We start from the raw sequence: 17,461 nt of genomic DNA, 5'->3' as shown, positions 1-17,461 counted from the left end.
TACCTAACCTTGCTGACCTCAGATGCCACCTGTATCTATGGGCTAGGTTGCTGGGTTGTGTTGGCCTGTGTTCTCATTGTGTAACATTTTTCTTCCTTGCCACTGGCATATTACAGGAAGTTGTAAATGTGAGATGGTTGTAATGTGTATCTGAATGGCAACACCTGAGTGAACAAGGCAGATCTCTGGACGCCCCCTCCCGGCCTCTGATATTTTATATGTACCTGAAACCATCTTCTGTCTAGTACATGTCGGCCAGGATTGGCTGAAGTGCCACAGAGACCTGGAATCAGAAGTGTCAAAGCAGCATTTTTTATCCCTGATGTTAGCCCCATGTGTCATAGGTGCCATGTTTATTTGTGTCAATAATATGATAAGTGAATGTCGTGGATGAACAGGAATTTGAATTCTTGGTCATTGGATTAATTGGGAAACTTGTCTTCTTCCTTTTCAGAATTTGGTCATCCATGCTGGGCCCCCCCCCAACCAGGGGAGTTAATCTGCCTTCTAAAGATACATACCGATGTTTGCAGATGTTCTAGGATTTGTTTGCTCATCTTATTTGACTTACTGAAGAGTCTGACTTTTTTCCTTCCCCATGAATTATCTGCCACCTCAGGAAAGATAGAGGTAAGTTGTTTTTCTCAATGTCCTTTCCTTTTCCTCTCCTTTGGGTATGCGTGAGAGAGAGAGAGAATTGCTGAAACCTGTTGGAGATGTTTTGTGCAGTCTCTCTGCGTGTGGAACTAATAACTGGAACTGCCCAGAGCAGGTATACTTCCTTTTCTTCTCTGCTCTGCATTCCGTGGTTTGTTTTCAGTATATTACTGAACGCAGAACCCTGCCACGCTGCATTTGCTGTTACAAAACCGGTCTTCAAAGTGCATTGCAACAAAAGATAACGTTTGATTTGGTGGGTGTGGAAAACAGGTCCCTTGCCACAACTGCATTGCAAATTGCTGCTTGGTGTTAGGTTGCAGAGGCTGAGGTTACTGGCTTGATTACAGAAATTAGAGCTTTTGTTGAATGTAACCAGAGAAGAGCTCTTGTGGAAAGTGAGCATCTTAGAAGTAGGAACTCTGAAATTCACCCTTTCCGTTCCATGCTGGCAACTAAGCTCCTGCTCATGTTAACTAGTGCAAACTCCTCTTTATTAGCAGTACCACTGCAGAAGGACAGAGTGTGTGTGGGCATTCCCGTCTTGTTTCCAACCATGTGTGATTTATCCCATGTATTGTATAAAGCAATTCACATGCTCCACACTTGCCCCTCTTAAGTATTACTTTCTCTGTCTCCTCCTCCTCCACCCACCCAGTCCCCAAGAGCTGGAATGCATGCTGCTGCAGTTTGGCAAAATTCTTGGATTTTTTCAGTGGCTTGTATTGGTCTGGAGCAAGGTGGTTTCTCTGTGCCAGAAGTGGGCATGACAACAATGATGGGGTTTCCATCGAAATTGGCAACACCATCATGTTCTGTGATACCATTTCCCATGGCAGCCAGTAACATGAAGAGGGAAATGCATAGCATTTTGACAGTTGTATAATTTTTGAAAGTAAGTAAGTAGTTTATTTAATGGTCTCAGACCAGCATAAAAGTAGCAATACAGCTTTATGGACATATTGTAACATAACAGTCATAACCAATCTCTTGGTTAAAAAAGAAAAAATTGATTAGATATTTTATCAGAATACACTTTAAAATGAACTAAGACTTGCTATTGGTTAGTAAAACCCTGTAATGCTAAATTAATAAACTAAAATTGTAAACATTATAAGACATTCATCCCATTTATCAAATCTGATAGATAGAAAATTCTCACATGCCAATAACTCCTGGGCTAAATAAGGGAGACATCATTCTTAACCATCGTTCTATGGATATTTATTGCTGCCACGAGGAATTTCGCAACCGTGTATGTAGTGGTTTGATTGGTATCTGATAGAAGCAAAGAGATATAGTATTGACTTGTGCGGCCTGGTAATCTGTTCAGTAGTGGGGAGATAAGCTCAGCGCAGATGTCTTTATAAAAGGAGCATCTCAATAAAACATGTTTGATAGTCTCTATTTGTTCTGCACATGGGCAGAATCTCTCACAATATGGAATTTTCTTATAGCGGCCCTCCAATACCGCTGAGGGTAACCCCCAACAGCGAGCTAATGTAAAAGCTCGTCTGTATTTTGGTATTTCTAATGATGTAAGATAGGATACTGGAATAGCTAGGTACCTGAGGTTCTCAGAAATATAAAATCCTGTTACCCTAGTCAGGTCACTTTGGCGTTCATTATCTATAACCCTTTGACTAATAATTCTTTTGGCTTGCACCATACCCAGGCTAAATAGACAGTGTATAATTGCAGAACGATAAGAAAGAACTTGACACAGAGTTTCCACTTTGGGGCAATAGCCTGTCCATCATCATCATGTCTAGCTAAGTCATTTATATTGTGAGATCTTGTTAAATTGTTGTTACCCACTCTCAGCCCAAGAGAACAGGTAGGTTAGAAATAGTGTGTATGCATACTTTTTCTTCATGAGTAGATTTTTGGGCGCTCTCTCTAAGAACATAAGAACAGCCCCACTGGATCAGGCCATAGGCCCATCTAGTCCAGCTTCCTGTATCTCACAGCGGCCCACCAAATGCCCCAGGGAGCACACCAGATAACAAGAGACCTCATCCTGGTGCCCTCCCTTGCATCTGGCATTCTGACATAACCCATTTCTAAAATCAGGAGGTTGCGCATACACATCATGGCTTGTACCCCATAATGGATTTTTCCTCCAGAAACTTGTCCAATCCCCTTTTAAAGGCGTCTAGGCTAGACGCCAGCACCACATCCTGTGGCAAGGAGTTCCACAGACCGACCACAGGCTGAGTAAAGAAATATTTTCTTTTGTCTGTCCTAACCCGCCCAACACTCAATTTTAGTGGATGTCCCCTGGTTCTGGTATTATGTGAGAGTGCAAAGAGCATCTCCCTATCCACTCTGTCTATCCCCTGCATAACTTTGTATGTCTCAATCATGTCCCCCCTCAGGCGCCTCTTTTCTAGGCTGAAGAGCCCCAAATGCCGTAGCCTTTCCTCATAAGGAAGGTGCCCCAGCCCCGAAATCATCTTAGTCGCTCTCTTTTGCACCTTTTCCATTTCCACTATGTCTTTTTTGAGATGTGGCGACCAGAACTGGACACAATACTCCAGGTGTGGCCTTACCATCGATTTGTACAACGGCATTATAATACTAGTTGTTTTGTTCTCAATACCCTTCCTAATGATCCCAAGCATAGAATTGGCCTTCTTCACTGCCACCGCACATTGGGTCGACACTTTCATCGACCTGTCCACCACCACCTCAAGATCTCTCTCCTGATCTGTCACAGACAGCTCAGAACCCATCAGCCTATATCTAAATTTTGATTTTTTGCCCCAATGTGCATGACTTTACACTTACTGACATTGAAGCGCATCTGCCATTTTGCTGCCCATTCTGCCAGTCTGGAGAGATCCTTCTGGAGCTCCTCACAATCACTTCTGGTCTTCACCACTCGGAAAAGTTTGGTGTCGTCTGCAAACTTAGCCACTTCACTGCTCAACCCTGTCTCCAGGTCATTTACGAAGAGGTTGAAAAGCACTGGTCCCAGGACAGATCCTTGGGGCACACCACTTTTCACTTCTCTCCATTGTGAAAGTTGCCCATTGACACCCACTCTCTGCTGCCTGGCCTCCAACCAGTTCTCAATCCGTGAGAGGACCTGTCCTCTAATTCCATGACTGGAGTTTTTTCAGTAGCCTTTGGTGAGGGACCATGTCAAACGCCTTCTAAAAGTCCAGATATATAATGTCCACGGGTTCTCCGACATCCACATGCCTGTTGACCTTTTCAAAGAATTCTATAAGGTTGGTGAGGCAAGACTTACCCTTACAGAAGCCATGCTGACTCTCCCTCAGCAAGGCCTGTTCATCTATGTGTTTTGAGATTCTATCTTTGATGAGGCATTCCACCATCTTACCCGGTATGGATGTTAGGCTGACCGGCCTATAGTTTCCCGGGTCCCCCCTCTTTCCCTTTTTAAAAATAGGCGTGACATTTGCTATCCTCCAAATCTCTGGCACTGTGGCTGTTTTGAGGGACAAGTTGCATACCTTAGTCAAGAGATCTGCAACTTCATTCTTCAATTCCTTAATAACTCTTGGGTGGATGCCATCAGGGCCCGGTGACTTATTGATCTTTAATTTATCAATGAGGTCTGAAACATCTTCTCTTTTAACCTTTATCTGACTTAACTCCTCGGTCAGGAGGGGCCGTTCAGGCAGCGGTATCTGCCCGAGGTCTTCCGCCGTGAAGACAGATGCAAAGAACTCATTTAATTTCTCTGCCATCTCTAAGTCTCCTTTTATCTCCCCTTTCCCTCCCTCACCATCCAGAGGGCCAACCGCTTCTCTGGCGGATTTCCTGCTTCTAACATATTTGAAGAAGCTTTTATTATTCCCCTTAATGTTGCGCTCTCTCTCTCTCTCTCTCTCTCTCTCTCTGTGTGTGTGTGTTTTAAAGCAAAATGTGGGCCTTGACTTGTATGTTTGGGGCTTTCCCACTGAGTCAAGAAGGAATGGGAATGTGATAGACTTACACATTCCAGTTTGAACAGGATTGTTCTGAGAACGTTCAGGGCTGCTTCTGTCATGCTGCTGACTAGGACCTGACCCTGACTGCACAGCACTGCATGTGTAATTTACCTGCAGCAATCTGTGTGCAAACAGCTTGAGGAGTGCAATGTGTGTGTGTGTTGGCGGAGGGAATCTGAAACTGGGCCACCCTACTGAAGCACCCCATTTCCACATACTTATTTATTTATTGAAAAGATTCATATATCACCTTTCCTATGTTCAGGCAGTATACAATTAACAAATATTGTCTGTTGTCTTCTGGACTTTGATTGCATTTGGGTGGATGTGAATTTACTGGACTTGCATCACTCTCCCAGGGTCATGTGCTGCGTGTTGCAGATCTGGATTGGAAAATAAAGCCTTGTTGCTTTAACCATGATGTGAGAACAGAATAAATTGCTGAAAGGTTTTGTTTAGATAACTTACAGGCATGCCTAAGGTAGATAACAGGACACTTTGTCACTGCTCAGTGGTGAGAGTAATTTGGTTAGCATGGAAAAGAGCCTACCATTTCCTTTTGTGTTCCTATTACATTTATAAGAACCAAAGTGACTGCTCAGCTTAGATCTCAGTCAGTACTGATAAAAGCTTCAAGTGTTGAGTGGAGAAACAACTTTAGGGGCTTAGGTAATCTGATGGAGAGGCCTAACACATGTGAGAAGCTTTCAGTTTCCAAAGAATGAGACTGGAGCAAAACAAGTTATTTCAGTTGGAGATCCTGGATATGGGTTCTGTATGCATCAGATTATACAGATTTTAATGTTCATATGCAGTGAGAATTTCTGCAGCCAATGAGAGTCTACCATATTCTGACTAAAATGAAGGACCTGCATAGACATGCATTTGAATTCTTGTTCTAAGTATATTGCAGATATTAAAGGTGAACAATAAATTAATTGAAAGCAATTGTCTGACTGGCACATTACTAAGCTGTGTGTGTTTCTTTTATTGCAAGTCCAAAGAATATCGACTGTTTGATATATATTATCTGGTAGCTTCTTAACTTTCTAATTTGAATAACTCTCCCATATTTTCCAGATGAGGAGCTGCTTTAAAACCTGCAGGTAGAATAATTCATTGGTAGGGAACCATCAGGTGCATTAGAAACGTAAGGTGCATCTGATGAAATTGTGAAAGTTCATGCTACTGTACACCAGTTCTCTTTTAGGTACCATGTTATCATAATCATATATGCACTTCCTAAAGAAGAGCAGGACCTGTCTGTCTTGAGTAATAATTCATTCTGTGATCTAAGCATACACATTTAGTAGTAGGAATTTATACTGTCAAAGTAACTATAGCTTGGGAGAAAATGCTCAGTCCGAAGAGTGAGCTGCTTCACACAAGGGATAAGGAACTTTTAAACAAAGGAATTCAAAGGTGGGGAGCTCCTGAAGAACACAGTACACCAAAACATATTAGGAAATTGTATTTTTCAATCAGTTTTCCTACTTCCAACATCTTTTTAAGGCTTCAGTTCCCCTTTTGGACATTTAAGTGGCCCTTATGTAGTAGTTATGTTGTGTGTTTTAACTCTTACATTTTACTTGAATAGTTAATCTTTCTTATAGGTACATGCAAATGCACCAGCTTCTTGGGGTTGTTTCATAAAAGGATGTACTTGCGTGACACCCCTGAAAGGAAAGGGATACTTTGTGACATGTGAGGTTGGCAGGTCTTCATTTGACAGGTTGAAAAGAGATTCAGAATGCTATGATCTTCCTGCAGTAACTCCTGGACTTCCTGTGTGCTTCTGTTTGTTTCAGGGAAAGTAAGGTGTGCTTTTAAAAATATGTGGCTAGTGGGATATCTCCTTAAATGTGTTGGGCCCAAACCATTTCAGGCTTTAGGGTTAAATGATTTGCAAAATAATTCAGGATGATGCTGACAATTCATTGGCTTTGATGGAATGTGTTTCTTAAGACATGCCCTTCTTATATAGGCAGCTTAACAACCTTCTGCTTAAGGATGGAGTGGTCAAAGCACAACAAAGTGGCTCTTAATGAAGCAATCAGGTCTCTCATAGCCTGGAGCAGAGTGCTGTTTACACAACAAAGAGGCTCTTAATGCAAAGAAGAGGTAATCATTCTCCAGTGGTCTATGCAGCCAGTGAGTGTCTTGCAGGGAGTGTCTGTTTACACAACAGAGGACCCAGATTGGGCTGAATGTTTGTTTACCTAATCACATAACAAAGGGGATTGAAGAATGTATCCCTATTAAGTGGTGCATACCTGTACTGTGACAGAAAACTGGTTTAGCTAGTAGGCCTCCTCTGAAAGGAAAGGAAGGACAATAAGTATAAGAGATATGAGTATCATTAGGATGCATTCCCTCCCTCATAAACTTGTTTATTGGCTTATCTTTTCCTTCCCCTGAGAACCCTAAGAAAATTTGACTGCCAGCAGACTGTTTATAGCACATGTCTTCAAGAAGTTTTTGTCCAGCTGTTTCTCAGTAGGCTTAATGTTCAGGGCATGGTTTTCATTCACCTAATGACTGGAAGAGCTATTATACCAATTTTCCCAAGTGGTGTTCTCTCTGGGTTGGGAAAAAGCATGGGAAATTTCTGTCTTTGTGAAGGTACTGGTAGTTTGATTAATTTTCAAGGCTTTCTGCCCTCTGAAGTGTAAGCCTGTACTTTTAGAGAAGCAGAGACTCAAGCTGCAGCCTTGTTTACTGAAGCTACAATACAAATTGTAATAAAAGGAATAAATTTTACTTGGTTTGCTTTTTTTGTATAGTTGGGGATCGTTCTGTTCTACATGGTAGAAAATGATTAGGAAGGCAGACAGATGCTTGTTCTTTCCCCTAATAGTAGGCAAACATTCATTGCTGTAGCACTTGCCAAGTCCATTGCACTTTATCATGCTTACCTTGTTACTTCCACAGCAATCACCATCTTACAAGCTGGGATGCTGCAGTTTCCCTTGGTAGGCACCAAGGATAAGCTCTGTAACTAAACAGAGAAATAAATCTGGCCTCACAGGTAAAAATCCAGAAGAGTTCTGCTGGATCAATGCCCAACTGGTCTAGCATTCTGTGTCTTGTAATGGTCCACTAGCTGTCTCTGGTAGACCACACACAGGAGATGAAGGCATACCCCTCTCCAACCATTACCTTGCAGCTAGTATTAAGATGCATATGACCTCTGAACCTGGAGGTAACATATAGCCATTGTGATTAATAGCTGGTTGTTAGGAATGGGCAAATCCAGCGCAGCTTGACATGAGTTGAGTCATGAGTCTCCACCCCCACGACTCAACTCAAAAACTAGTTCTAACAGGGGCACTTTCTGAGTTGCTTGGAGCATTTTTGTGACTCAAGACTTGAGTCATGAGTCTTTTTGATACATGTGTCAGGCCTGGGGGGAAAAACTGGAGCTGCTGCCAGGGTGTATGTGTGTCGGAGTTCTCTTTAACACTCTCTTGATATCCCTATTCTATCTGTAAACAAGGAAGGAGGAGATGGGACAAATTGCGAGAGTGCAGGAACAGAAGTGGCAAGAGGAAGGAGGGTCATGTGCAGCAGCTGTGAGGCTTACAATGGTGACCCAATCCTTTGCAGCTCTACTCAGAAGTAGTCCCACTGCAGCCAGTCATTCAGTGGGATTTCCTCCCCCCCCAGTAACATTGAAGCTCACAGCAGTTGGAAATTGGAAAGCTTGACCTCTATGAACCCCTCCCCCCACTTCCCTGTCTCCTTTTCCCCTGGGCTTCTCCAGCCAATTCCAAGGCAAGAACCCCCTTGGGCTCCTCCTCCTGCCCTCCTTCATCCAAAGAAACAAATCAGACCTTCCATCCTTCATCCAGTGATGATTGGTACCTTCAGAGATGGGCAAGAGAGCCCGGTTCTGCCTCCTCTCCTCCTGCTCGGATGCAAACGCAAACATTAACCTTTCCCTGCCTCCTGGCTGGAACTTCCCTGCTGCGTGCCTGGTCTGACTGATGGCCCCACAAGTTTTCTCACGCCATGAAAACAGTAAGCAAGCTTACCCAGACAGATTCGAGTCTGCATGCATGTGGGCTGAGTGCTGAGTCAGGGGCCCTTGACTTGAGTGTTTTGCTGAGTCTTCCATGCGTGTGGCTTGAGTGTGCATGAGTCAATGAATAACGCTGATTTTTGTGACTCGGACTCGAGTCACCTGACTCAAGTTCCCATTCCTGCTAGTTGTAGATTTGTTCCCTGTGAATTTGTCTACATTTCTTCATTTGAAGTAATGGTCATCAGTATATCTTATGTAGTGAACTCCACTATACTCAACGTGGAGAAGTACTTCCTTTTTCTCATTCCAAATCCCCTGCCAGTTAGTTCATTGAGCAGCCCTGTCTCTGGTGTTGTGAAGGGGGAAAAGAACTTTCCTCTGCACACAGTGCATTATAATGTTCAATCAAATTACCACCTCACCTTTTTTCCTGTACAAAAATACTCCAAACATCATAACTTTTCCTCCTTAAAGAAGATGCTCCAACTTTAACCTTAACCCATCTGATTGTTTTATTTGCCCTCTTTTGCATTTTTTCTAGCACTGCAGTATTCTTTTTGAGATGTGGCATCCAGAGCGGTGTGTGATATTCCACATGTGGCCACACCCTCTATTTGTACAAGGGCAATATAATTGCAATTTTTAGTCCCTTTTCTGATAACCTGTAGCATGGAGCCTTTTTCATAGTTGCTGCACATTGTTTTAATTGAGCTCTCCACCACAACCCCAAGATCTTTCCTGGTTAGTCACCATCAACTCAGATTCCATCAGTGTGTGTATGAAATTGGATTTCCACTAATCCATAAAAGAACCAATTCAGTTATTTAACTTACATTTATATCTTACCTATCCTCATTGTTAGAACTTGGCAATGATATGTAGGATTCCTGGCAGCCTCCTATCCAGAGCCTAATCAGGCCCAGACTTTCTTAGCTTCAGCAAGGTGGCTACACTGTATACCTTCAGACCATTCATTCCCCCGAATCCACATGATCAAAGACCTAAGAGTCTGAAATGCAGATTCTTGACTAGCCAGCCTAATAGTTTTCATGATTAGGTTAGGGCTATCTAATCCACTATCTTGTATCTAGCAGTTGAGGTTCCATCATTTTTTGAGGTCTGAATGTTTCAGAAATTTCTTTGGCATACATGCTACTGAAGTGTATAACATGCTGAAGAAAAATGAAAGACTTAAATAAAACCCATTTGCTAGAAAAAAAAATTATTTTAACAAGAAACAGGACACTACTGATTTTGTTTTAAAAATTTAAATTAAATTTAAAAATTTTGTTTCAGAATTTTATACTGAAAGCCATGGCAATTTATAATTTCAAATTACAATTTACTTAATTTACAGTTTCTTAAAGCTGAATTCTCTATCAAGCACATTGAATTATAGTCTGTAAAAAAAGAAGAAAGGAACAAAATATTAGATGAGCTCAAGTATTAGAAAAATATAATACACTGTAGATAGACTTATGTATATTTGTGTCGAATCCTCTATATAGCAAATTCAGGCATTCAACCACCTATCAGTCTATGCAAAACAGGTGAGGTCCCAGTTTTTACATTGGGGGACTATGCAGAAGTAGTTATGATTATAAATCAAAAGAAAAGGCGGGAGGACTCCAGATAACTTGATGTGAACTGAGCTCCTCTCCAGGAGTTGAGTTTTCAAATGGTCAAAGCAGCAGCAGGGGAACAGGGTAGGCAGAATTGGCCTGTTTGAGCGAATTGAGCATTAGGATATATATGCTGCAACATTTTGTAGCAGGGACCCCTCTTATTATCAGTATCTCTACTGTTTGGTTGAGAAACAGTGACAGCAGAAACACTAATACATCCCATTTACTGTCCGTGTCTTAAATGTCCTGTCCAGGAATACCAGCTTTTTTCTCTTCAACATCTAATAATCAAGCACTTTTAATAGTGCCATCAAGCATAGGATCTTGCTTAGAGTTCTTTCTAGTGTAGAGAGAGCTAAATGGAAATCAATTAATTTCATTACCCCCTGTTGTCTCTCAGTTGACATAACTTGTATAAATCTTGTAAAGATACAGGGCAGTTTAAATGAATGCACCACAATTTCTAGGTTCAGAAGTCTTGCTTGAATTTTTTTGAACACATCTGAAAAATTCCGAAGTCTTTGCTTGATCTTTAACAGACAGTGTCCAGAGCTCTGAAATCCAAACCATACTTCTGCATGCCTTCTTTGCTTGCTGTTTGTACTTGATGCATGTGGGACATTAGCCAGAGGCTGCACATGTGTGCTGAAAGAAGTAGTGGTAGAAGGGGGTGGGTGGGAAGAGAGGAGACTCTTAGGATATGTGGCTCTTCCTTGACTTTCCTCTTATTTGAACTTTAGCAAGAGTGCATTGAAAATGGAAAATGGATGCAAATACATTTGGTGGTGTCTAGTGGTGTAAACCTTTGACTCTCCTTGCAATGTTCAAAGAATGGAACTATCACAGACTTCGGTTGTGCTGCGTGCACATGTCAATTAAAATATATTTGGAGAAGTCATACATTAATTTTAATATCTGGGGAAAATGGTCCCTCCTGCTTTTTGTTATTTATACCAAACATCTAGAGATATAATCCTATTGGCACAGCCTGCTTAGATGGGGTCTGGTTTATCTTTGGGAAACGGAAAGCATCCTATCAATTTCAGCTCAAATTGTGCTGAGGAAAGAAAATAAACAAACTAGTTAATTTTAATAGCCTATTCACAGTATAAACCAACCAATCTTTTAGTAATAAATTTTTAAATTCAGGTTTTTCACATTCTTTGACTTTGGCAGGAATATTTTAAAAAAGCTAACTTTTCTTCTCTTAAAGAAACATCAGTTCACAGCTGCATAGAGCTTCAAAACACATTTAAGAGGGCTAATGGTACCTGTGCCAGAAAGCATTCAGGAATGTATACATATGTCAGGGCAGCAGTATGGGCCATAAATTGGGAAATGCAGCTGTGGCATGTGCCTGTTTTCACTAAGACTTATGCTGTCTCCGTGTTGCTCCATTTTAGGTTCATGACGTTGTTGGGAAGTTTAATATGTTGTATGCACCGCACCATCGTGGAAGAAAAGTGAAAATGTTTCATTGCAAAAGTGCCTAGCAAATGAGGGCAATGAATAAATTCTACCCTGCACACAAATGTCCCTTTTGTAGCAGGATTAAATATTATATAAGCAGTCATTGATTACAGCCGCATTTTTAATTAAATCAATTCCTACTGGAGAGAGTCTATTTATTACATCATAAAATGGCAGTGTAAGTTGTGTACCTAGTATTAGACTGTGTAGAGCAGTGTTTCTCAAACTGTGTGTCGGGATCCTTCAGGTGGGTCCCCATTCATTTCAATATTTTATTTTTAATATATTAGACTTGATGCTACCATGGTATGTGGCTGCATTTGGGGAAATATTACAACTCTGTACTTTTAACAAGCTACTATGTGTATTCTTTTAACAATGATAGTAAATGGAACTTATTCCTGGGTAAGTGTGGGTAGGATTGCAGCCTAGGATTGTTAAAAAATTTTCTGCTTGATGATGTCACTTCTGGTCATGACATCACTTCCAGTGGGTCCTGACAGATTCTGATTCTAAAAAGTGGGTCCCGATGCTAAATGTGTGAGAACCACTGGTGTAGAGCTTTTTGAAAGAAGACTACACCTTAGAGATATGTAAGCACATTTATTCCTAGCTTGGTGGCAACTTCAAAACAGTCTGATCTTGCTTGAAGGTTTGTTTTCATTTGGCCTCTAGTGTGTGTTTGCTGGGTAACATTCAGAGGCACAGAGGATGGGCTTGAAGCATGTAGGACAGCTACTTTCTGAAGCTGAGCAGGGCTTGTTCAGATTAGTGCCTGGGTGAGACACTGCCTGGCAATCCTGTGTCTGCTGCTTTGAGTGTGTTTGTTGTTTCCCATGGACCCCAGTCTGTGATGGTAATCCATTTCTGGGAAACCATTGTATTGTGAACCTTTTGTGACACTCCTACTAATATTGCCAAGCTACATTTGGGGACCATGAAAATTTCTGAACTGTCTTGAAAAGTGGCCACATTGCAATAACCTATCTTGAATGTGACAGTCATGGGGTAACCAAGGTCAGGTCAACCTTATTAAGATAACCTGAATATTTATTTGCATGCATGGTGTCCAGTTTCTGTGTAAATAAGGACTGAATTGTTCATTAACTTGCAAAGGGGAGTAATCATTATAATGCAGTGCTACCCTCAACGAGGGTCCTGTATTATTATTATAGTTATTAACACAACAGCCTCATTGCAGATGGTGAAAGGCCCTTCTGGTAACCAACAAAACGTGAGTGTCCATAATTAGTGCTGGATCCAGAAGAGTCCCCCAAACTTTAACTCTGTTGCTTCGAGGGAATGCAATCCAGTTTAACACAGGATCAGCAGTTACCCACCATTAACAGTCCAGACCACAAGAAGTGGCAGCTCCATGCATTTCTGCACTACATACCTCACTTGGAGGTCGGGTTTTGGGGACTACATTTTAAGAAGCACATTGATAAGTTGGACCAGGTTTAGAGGAGGGTAGCAAGGATGGTGAGGAGTCTGGAAAGCAAATTCTTTGAGGAAATGCTTGAAAAATCTTGATACCTTTAGTCTGGAGAAAAGATGACAAAGGGAGATAGTGACTTTCTTAATCTGAAGGGCTGTCACACAGAAAAGGGAAAGAACTTACTCTTTGTGGCTCTTGAAGGCAGATCTAGAACCAATGGGTGGAAATTACAGGGAAGTACATTGGGCTAGACGTAAGCAAAATTTTCCTGCTCTAAAATTGTCAGGCACTGGAACAGTCTGCCTTGTGCAATTGTGGGCTTTCTTTGTTGGATGTCCAACTGTCAGGGATGCTGTAGCTATTGTCTGCACTGAGCAGGGGATTGGACTTAATGACCTCTAAGATCCTTTACTACCCTACCATTTTGTGAAATACAGGGCGCTGTCCTACCCTGCGCTAGAACAGGCAAGCCAAGAGGCTTGTCCTGAATCCAGAATAGAATAAGGGCCCAAAGTGACTCAGCCAGAGGTAAAGAGAAACTTTTCCCCTTACCTTCGGGTAAGGCACCCTGGCCCCTGTGGGTTGCCCTTGGACCTGAACTGCCTCCTGAGGCGGCACACGTCTGAGAAGAGTGGAGTGGCTTGAAGCCGCTCTGAACTCCCCGGGAACCGGGGGGTGGGATCCAGCATAAGTGGCCTCCCTCCCACCTCCTTGCTGCCTCCTCCCCGCCCACCAGAAAGCCTCGTGTTGGCTCAGCCTCCATCGGCACAGAGGTTTGTGTTAGCATCCACAGGCCAGTACGCCGGCTCTGCGTGCTGGCCTTGCCGACTCCTGAGGAGGCACTAAAGTGCCTTATGGCATGTTTGCAACCCTCCTGGGCCGGCACAAGAGAACCTTTGGATTGTGCCCACAGTATAGAAATATGCGTGTGCAGTGTGTGTTACTTTTGTACTTTGAGGTTGCCCATTTTGTACTTTGAGGCTGTGGACACTTAAAGTGTTTCTCAATATCATTTTTGTCTATTTAGGTTTTGGTCATTTTAGTGGACCCATTTTTGTGGGTACCCTGCTGCTAGATGAGACAGAACATTTTGTTTTCTAACAACTTTATAGCTAAGCCTATATCGGGGTACCCAAACCTGGGGCCACTTTCGGCCATCAGGGAGCTCCCAGTATCCAATAAGCCTCTGGCCCTCAGGAGACTTGCCGGAGCCCGCACTGGCCTGATGCAACTGCTCTCAGTGTGACGGCCAACTGTTTAACCTCTCGCATGAGCTGTGGGATGAGGACTCCCTCCACTGCTTGCTGTTTCACATCTGTGATGCAGCAGTGGCAGCAAAGGGAAGGCTGGCCTTCTTTGTGCAAGGCCTTTTATAGGCCATGTGCTATTGCAAGACCTTCATTCATTCATTCATTCATTCATTCATTCAAGTTCCATCTCTAATGTATTAATTTATGTAAACTTATTCAAATTTGAAATGTAAATTAATTCTTTTTTTCTCCGGCCCCGGACACAGTGTCAGAGAGATGATGTGGCCCTCCTGCCAAAAAGTTTGGACACCCCTGGTCTATATGAATATTGTATCCTTTTTTTGCTGATTTGTAATGTGTAGAGTGAAAGACAGAATGCTTTTAGAAATTTTTTTTAACATAGTCCTGTACATGCTTGGTCTTTCTGAAAACTTTTATTTAACAGTCTAGTGCAGTGGTGGCGAACCTATGGCTCGCATGCCAGAGAGGGCACTCCGAGTTGTCTCTGTGGGCACGCGCACTGAACCAGGCAGCCTGGAGCTGCTGTCACTCTAAAGAAAAAGGAGGCTTTCTCTGAGCGCCCATGTGTGGGGAGGGCGGGCTGCTTCCCTCCGCCACCTGAGCTCACTGCCCTCCTCTCCCTTCACCCCCACCTGTCCCGCATTTGTTTCCCTTTTCAATTTTGCCCGCTCTGCAGGCTTAAGGTCCCTGTTTTTCCTTCCCTAACTCTCCAGCCGGCTCAGCCAATCCAGCAGGCTCCTGGCTTTTTCTGTTGGAACGGCTCAGGGCCCTTCACTGGCAGACCACCAGCCAATCCTGAGCCGCTCTCCTCCTCAGCCATTGCCAGCCTTTGCAGCCCGCCTTTCCGTGAGCAGCTCCCCACTTGGCACCAGGAGAGGCTTTCCCCCCACAGCACAGGTGCAGCTGGGGGTGAGCAGCGCAGCCAGAGACAATGTGGACAAATTTCTAGAGGAAAAGTTCATTAAGGGTTACAAGTAATAGTAGGTAAAAGATGTTAATGTGTGAGTTGTTTTTTTCCAAACTAAAACCTCAGTATTCAAGTTAAATTGCCATGTTGGCACTTTGCAATAAATTGCCATGTTGGCACTTTGTTGGCACTTTGATGCCTCATCAAAGATAGGATCTCAAAACACATAGACGAACAGGCCTTGCTGAGGAAGAATCAGCATGACTTCTGTAAGGGTAAGTCTTGCCTCACGAACCTTATAGAATTCTTTGAAAAGATCAACAGGCATGTGGATGCAGGAGAACCCGTGGACATTATATATCTGGACTTTCAGAAGGCGTTTGACACGGTCCCTCACCAAAGGCTACTGAAAAAACTCCACAGTCAGGGAATTAGAGGACAGGTCCTCTCGTGGATTGAGAACTGGTTGGAGGCCAGGAAGCAGAGAGTGGGTGTCAATGGACAATTTTCACAATGGAGAGAGGTGAAAAGCGGTGTGCCCCAAGGATCTGTCCTGGGACCGGTGATTTTCAACCTCTTCATAAATGACCTGGAGACAGGGTTGAGCAGTGAAGTGGCTAAGTTTGCAGACAACACCAAACTTTTCCGAGTGGTGAAGACCAGAAGTGATTGTGAGGAGCTCCAGAAGGATCTCTCCAGACTGGCAGAATGGGCAGCAAAATGGCAGATGCGCTTCAATGTCAGTAAGTGTAAAGTCATGCACATTGGGGCAAAAAATCAAAACTTTAGATATAGGCTGATGGGTTCTGAGCTGTCTGTGACAGATCAGGAGAGAGATCTTGGGGTGGTGGTGGACAGGTTGATGAAAGTGTCGATCCAGTGTGCGGCAGCAGTGAAGAAGGCCAATTCTATGCTTGGGATCATTAGGAAGGGTATTGAGAACAAAACGGCTAGTATTATAATGCCGTTGTACAAATCTATGGTAAGGCCACACCTGGAGTATTGTGTCCAGTTCTGGTCGCCGCATCTCAAAAAAGACATAGTGGAAATGGAAAAGGTGCAAAAGAGAGCGACTAAGATGATGACGGGGCTGGGGCACCTTCCTTATGAGGAAAGGCTACGGCGTTTGGGCCTCTTCAGCCTAGAAAAGAGACGCCTGAGGGGGGACATGATTGAGACATACAAAATTATGCAGGGGATGGACAGAGTGGATAGGGAGATGCTCTTTACACTCTCACATAATACCAGAACCAGGGGACATCCACTAAAATTGAGTGTTGGGTGGGTTAGGACAGACAAAAGAAAATATTTCTTTACTCAGCCTGTGGTCGGTCTGTGGAACTCCTTGCCACAGGATGTGGTGCTGGCGTCTAGCCTAGACGCCTTTAAAGGGGGTTTGGACAAGTTTCTGGAGGAAAAATCCATTATGGGGTACAAGCCATGATGTGTATGCGCAACCTCCTGATTTTAGAAATGGGTTATGTCAGAATGCCAGATGCAAGGGAGGGCACCAGGATGAGGTCTCTTGTTATCTGGTGTGCTCCCTGGGGCATTTGGTGGGCCGCTGTGAGATACAGGAAGCTGGACTAGATGGGCCTATGGCCTGATCCAGTGGGGCTGTTCTTATGTTCTTACGTTTTTATGATAAGTAAGTGGGTTTTGGGTTGTGGTTTGGGCACTCAGTCTCTAAAAGGTTCGCCATCACTGGTCTAGTGCCTCAGTTTGTGGTACCCTGACTTTTTTCTGCTGTTAATGTCTTGGCAGACTTTTGAATTGCATTGTGTTTGATACAGTACAAAGGAATAAGGCTTGTGGTGGATTGAAATGGTATCTGAATTAAGGGCTGGGCGGGGGGGGCGGGGTTGTGTGTGTGTGACAGAGAGATAGAAAGAGAGATATGTTTAAACTCTTAAAGCAATATGGCAGCAACTCAGACTCCAGCTTAAACAAATACCATAGCCCAGTGTTCTTCAATCCTAGAAGAACAGCCCTGGAAGCCTCAGTTGTGGGGTCGCAGCAACTTACTGGAATGAAAAAGGTGAAGACACTGGACTGGAGCACCACCAGGAGAAGGCAGAAGCATCTGGTGTACCCCTTCAGGTACCAG

At 43.2% G+C, this 17,461-nt stretch overlaps 1 protein-coding gene across 8 annotated transcripts in view; it reads left to right on the top strand.

Annotated features, from left to right (window-relative positions):
* NCOA1 (nuclear receptor coactivator 1) overlaps positions 1-17,461 on the top strand; it is a 358,899-nt gene that overhangs the window by 134,008 nt on the left and 207,430 nt on the right. For 4 of the 8 annotated variants that reach the window (XM_066626702.1, XM_066626705.1, XM_066626689.1 and 1 more), the window contains 2 exons: positions 455-630; positions 17,335-17,454. The gene's annotated coding sequence lies outside the window, so the exon portion shown is untranslated. Of the gene's footprint in view, positions 1-454; positions 631-14,692; positions 14,757-15,480; positions 15,630-17,334; positions 17,455-17,461 lie in introns of all 8 variants that reach the window. The other 4 variants (XM_066626698.1, XM_066626697.1, XM_066626699.1 and 1 more) reach the window with 4 other exon arrangements.

Source organism: Tiliqua scincoides, chromosome 1, assembly GCF_035046505.1.
Source record: "Tiliqua scincoides isolate rTilSci1 chromosome 1, rTilSci1.hap2, whole genome shotgun sequence".
Classification (NCBI taxonomy): Eukaryota; Metazoa; Chordata; class Lepidosauria; order Squamata; family Scincidae; genus Tiliqua; species Tiliqua scincoides.
The sequence above is the reverse complement of the archived record's forward strand: the minus strand, read 5'-3'. Positions and strand labels throughout refer to the sequence as shown.